The sequence below is a fragment of the Carlito syrichta genome, unplaced genomic scaffold (assembly GCF_000164805.1).
Source record: "Carlito syrichta isolate Samal-C Ts95f unplaced genomic scaffold, Tarsius_syrichta-2.0.1 Scaffold204841, whole genome shotgun sequence".
NCBI lineage: Eukaryota > Metazoa > Chordata > Mammalia > Primates > Tarsiidae > Carlito > Carlito syrichta.
Genome location: NW_007148937.1, coordinates 1,587 through 7,147, shown reverse-complemented (window position 1 = coordinate 7,147; position 5,561 = coordinate 1,587). Strand labels below are relative to the sequence as shown.

Below are 5,561 nucleotides of genomic sequence, written 5' to 3'. Positions count from 1 at the left end.
AAATTAAGGAATTTTGGGCCTTATGTAGTCCTGCTCTCTATGATTTGGGTTTTTTTCCTCATCTTATATCATGTATACTTATCATAGACAATTAAATAAGATTAATTACACTTTCTTGTTACTAATCAATACGGAATATGATGATGAAAGAAAGTTAAGCTTGTTTAGCAAAAAAACCAGACTTTGCAGTTATTTTGTTATTGTCTTTATCAGGGAAATAGATTCTAATGCATGACTATTTGCATTTCATAATCATGGAAGCTTTTATATGTAATGGAGCTACTCTGGAATTTTTCTATTAACTTTGAAATAATACTTTCTCTTCTGATTTTACCCCCAGGTGAAAATGTCTTAATACGGTAAACATCCCGGAGACACACATCCTGAGTTGTACTTTACTATCTTTCCATTTGCTTAAACAGTGGGTAATTGTCACATTTTTAAGAAACCACTGCCATCCATTACCCAAATATTCCTCAAGTTTTTCTTCTTCATTCACCTGGAGTTGTTAGCTTTGAAAAATATCTGTGTCCATAGCACTGAAACCTAGTTAGTGATGATCATGCTTTCTGTGACTGTCCAGTTTCCTCTTCATAGTTGCTTTCATATTTTCCCAGCTGCAATCGTACAACCAAGTAGGGCATGTTGACCCATATACCTGCATTCCCAATCCACTCACACTGAGTGGTCAATCTCCCTGCTCAGATTATTTCTGTCTGTTTTTGCTTTAATGTGTAAAAGACAATGATAGTGATGATGATGGTGAAGTTGACCTATAGGTAATGACAAACCAGGCTATGCACTTTCATGTATTCAAATGTCAGCGTATCGCTTAGTGAAGGACTTAAATCATTATTTACATGTTATCTGTATCCAAGGAGATGTGCTTATATATTTTCATTGCAAATGGGGAATTTGCTGTAAGAATGAACTGATAGACACTCACTTTCATGATTGTTCCCAGTCTCCAAAATATGTGTTCTAATAAAAGTAATAGATGAACACAGAAATAGCTATGCCCTTTTTTCTTTTCCTTGCCTGGTTGATCTTACTAGGTATTCCAATAAAATGCTCAATAAAGTGGTGAACATAAGCACCCATATATTGTTTCAGTTCTTATAGAGAAAGCTTTCGGTGTGCCCCATTCTGTATGAGGTTTGCTGTGGGTTTGTTTTATATGGCTCTTATTATATTGAGGTACATGTCTTCCATACTCAATTTGTTGAGAGTTTTTTTCATGAAGGAATATTGCATTTTAGTGAATGCATGCCTTTTCCAAATATATTTAGGTGATCACATGATTTTTCTCCTTCGTTTGCTTATGTGTGATGCACCTTGTTTTGATTTGTGTATACTGAACCATCCTTGCATTCCTCGGATGAATTCCACTTGATCCTGTGAATAATCTTTTTTATGTGCTGTTAGATTCAGTTTGCCAATTTTGTGAAAAATTTTGCATGTCTCTTCATCAGTGGAATTGGCTTGTGGTTTGCTTATGTGAGTCCCTGTCTGTCTTTGGTATATTTTCAAGTAGGCTATCTTTGAACTCAGTTATTCTTTTTTTCTGTTTGATTGATTCTACTGATATGCTGTCTATTGCATTTAGAAATTTGCTTTATCGCATTTTCCACTTCAGAATTTTGAATTAATTAAATCTCTTTGTATTTTTCTGTATATTTAAAAATTGTTTATGTTTTACCAGAGTTCCTTGAGTTTTTTAAAAATATCTATTTTGGATTTTCTGCCTGCAAGACCATACATCTTCATCCCTTTAGGATCAGTTTCTGCTGACTTATTTTGGCAATTTGGTGAAGTCATAATTTCCTGAATATTTTTGATGTTTGTGAACATGAAGTGATGTCTGTATATTAAATAATTAAATATTTATTTCAGTTTTAACAACTTGGCTTTGTTTGTGCTTGTCCTTTAAGAGATTGTAAGCAGTCTGGTTATTATGATCTATGAGTCTGTGGTCAGCTCTGCTTTTATTTTTAACCACTAGAGGACACTCTATGCCCAGATGTGCCATGCTTCCAAAGTTACTGTGTCGGTCTGTCCTTGAAGGACTCGAGAAGGGCTTAAATTGGGTACTGCATCCCGCTGGGTCTGCACGTTTTTGCTTGGAGCCAGGGCAGGTCCAGAGGTTCTGTTCGCTGTCCCCAGGTTGGAGCCAGGCATTGCAGGGCTCTGCCCAGGGCTCGGTCTCCTCATTGTGATGGGCCGCATCTGTGATGGGCTACAAGACAACATGTTGTACCTGCTTCCTTCTGCTTCCCCTAAGCAGACACTCTCTTTCCATGCTGTTCTGCCTGGGAGCAGGGGAAGAATGACACAGGCTGTCCCATGGCCACTTCAGATGCTATACTGTGGGGTCACACTCAAAGCCCAAAGCCATTGAGACGAATGCAGCACAGGGGTATGCCAGCCCACACTGCTACAGTCTCTTGACATTGAGGTTCAATCACAGCTAGAGGTTGCAGCACAGTGTCAGTGGTGATGAGGGCTGGAACGAAAGACTCTTCCTTCTGGGCCGTGGGTCTCTCCCTGGCATTTAGTGGGTCCAGCGGCTCTGTCTCCAGGACCTGGCCTGGGACCTGGGGTCACTGCATTTTGGCAAGTGTTGGGTTTCACTGTGGCAGGCACTGATCGGAGTTGAGGGCACAGTCCTCTGCTTACTTCCCTCTCCGTTCTCCCAGCAGATGGAGCTGTTGTAGCTTCCTGGGTTTTTATGCCTGCTACCCAGAAAGGCAGAAACGGGGACAGCAGCTGTTGCGATAGAGAAAGCATTTAATAATCACAAAGCAAGTGAGTGAGGAGAACAGGAGATAGTTCCAAAATCTGATTCCTTGAGAATTCAGAAGCTAGGGGTCTTTAGGGTAATTTGGTGGGCAAGGGGCTAAGGAATTGACTCTGCTGATTGGCTGGGGAGGAAATCAGATGTGTTGAGATTGTCCTCAGGCACTTAGTTTCTGGGTGGGGTTCTTGACTCATCTGTCTGGTTGGCCTATCAGGAAGCAGAGTCTGAAATATATCTCAGACTCCAGTCTTAGGTTTATGTTGTCTGTGAGGAGTAATTGGGAGAGTGAACACTGGATGTGGGAATCCCTAGTGAACAAAGTTACTCATGCCCTTTGGTTGATTAAACTTCTAGATACTACCAAGGAGGTCTGCGTGACCTAAAACCCATTGTTCTTTAGGAGAAGAATAAGTTATTTAAGCTTGCAGGCAGCCCCAAGGCTAGGATATGCATGGAGGGAGAAACTGTAAAAGAGTAACTTATGATTTAGGTATGCTTGCATTCTAAAAAATACAGGTCTCTGTCACAATTCCAACTTCATGGTTTTAAAAATTAATTTTATACAGGCAGTTCCAGAGTCACTTTTTGCACTGTGTAGGCCAGTTTTTGGGGAGGAATAGGAGTGGCAGTCTCTTGGTCACCAAGGCTAATACTTAGCTGGGTCACATCCAAAGTCCTTGGAAACTGGGACCTGTATAACCCTGTGTTGCCAGGTAGAGTGTGGGGCAATGCTTATGAGTTCTTTGACTCACTACTGAAAAGAATTTCAGAGTAGCCTGCAATGTTTGAAAATAGAATTTATTAGTGATAGAAAGACAGAGAGAGAGACACACACACAGAAGGCAGAGAGCTGACATAGGTGGGTCTCTTGAAAGAAAAACCATGCTTTTGTTTGATGTATTTTCACAATATTGTACTAAACAGGGTGGGCAATAGGTATCTGCTGTGAAGAGATTACGATCTCTCTCCCTCTGGTGGGTGGGCGGTAGCCTTTTCCCAGCACACAGATTTGGCCTTTGACAGGAGACTTGGTAGACTTTCAGTGATTAATGTTTGACTAATACATGAGCTAAAATGTGGTCTGATGATGATTTATATGCCTTGATGGGCTTTTCTTTGAGGAGCTGATGGAGTTTGGGTGGGGTTGTCCTTTACCTTCAATGGGGAGCTAGTAGATTTTTTGTAATTATTATGGCACCATGAACTGAAAGGTTGGAATGCAACACTTCTACTCTTTGATGGGCTTTTATTTGATGAGCTGGGGGGATGGGGTAGACTGACATGTTCATATTCAGCCCACAGGGTAGTCCAGCCTGCAGAAAAGATGTTTGGATGTTTCCCTATTTTGAAACTAAAAACTACTCATAAGACATTTATCTATCTCTGTCTACCCTATATTAAAATACCTTGCCCACCTGAAGCATGTCCCAGGCACACACTGATAAGTCCAGCCTGCTGCTTTAGTTCACTCAGGGCCTGATGTAGATGGCCAGTGGTGGTGCAGGATTGAAATGAGCCTATCCTGTCGGGACTACAGTTTTCCACCTGTGCTGTGGTGAGTTCAGAGGCTTTGTTCAGAGAACTGGGGTCTCTCTGGCACTGCATTGCTCTCAGGTTTGCTGGATCATCTGCATCTCATGACTCATGACTGGCCCAGGGGTGCTCTCCAATTCAAAGTCCTTCACTCATATCACTCTCTTTCCCTCAAGCAGGCTGTCTCCGTGCTGCACCGCTTAAAGTTGGTGAAGGGGTGAGGCAAGCTTCCTTCCTTACTCTCTTAAATGCCTCTTTTGTGCTTGTTAGGTCAGTTGACTGAACCTGTGCCCTGGGAATACAAAGAATGGCCCAGAAATTAGATTTGAAGCAGAAGTTTTACGCACCTAGGGAAAGCAAAATGGTGAGGTGTGTGCCTAACCTATTGGTCTGCAAACTGGCCTACAGCAGGCAGCTGGAGGAGTTGAAGGAGAGGATCCCAGTCGATGAATCTCTGGCTACTAGAACTGATCAGGATGGCAGAACTGTATTGTGTTGGGCGGGACATATAGTACTCAAATTTTTGTTGCAGCTTGGCATGCCAGTGTATGATGAGGATGATGCAGGTTGGTCTCCTCTTCCTATTGCTGCTTCTGCTGGCTGGGATGAGATTGTAAAAGTCCTTCTGGGAAAAGGTGTTCAGGTGAATGCTGTCAACCCAAAGGGCGGTACTCACCTGCATGATGTGGCTTCCATAAACAGGAATGAAATTGCTGTCATGACACCAGAAGGTGGGGATAATCCGGAAGCTAGGGGCCATTATGAGGCTACAGCAATGCACCAGGCAGCAGCCAAGGACATTTAGCCTGTGATGCGGGAGAGTGGAGGAAGCAAAACTTCTGGTGTCCCAAGGAGCAAGTATTGACATTGAGAATAAGAAGGAAAGACATCTTTGCAGTGGCCAAAGGTGGCCTGGGTCTAATACCCAAGAGAATGGTGGAAGGTTAAGTAGTGTGGCTTTGTTCTTACTTTGTATGTTTTACTGTTGTTCCCAGTGTCCTGGAATTAGCATATCTGTGTGCAAGACATATCTATGAATGATGCGGTTTTCTCACCTCAATTCTTATAATAAGTTGACTGTATTCCTGCTGAGATAGCCATTCTAAGTTTACAGCTTGCTTTCCTGTCCCTGAATAAACTGTTGTGACTCTTCTAGTGTGATCATATGTTCTTCTATGTTGAATTTTGGCTAATTATGAGCAAGTGATTCTGTGGATGGGGTGAGTCTTCA

The 5,561-nt window shown here is 42.1% G+C and overlaps 1 pseudogene; it reads left to right on the top strand.

Annotated features, from left to right (window-relative positions):
* Positions 1-4,691: 4,691 nt before the first annotated feature.
* Positions 4,692-5,278, top strand: LOC103253148 (annotated as a pseudogene).
* Positions 5,279-5,561: the final 283 nt, after the last annotated feature.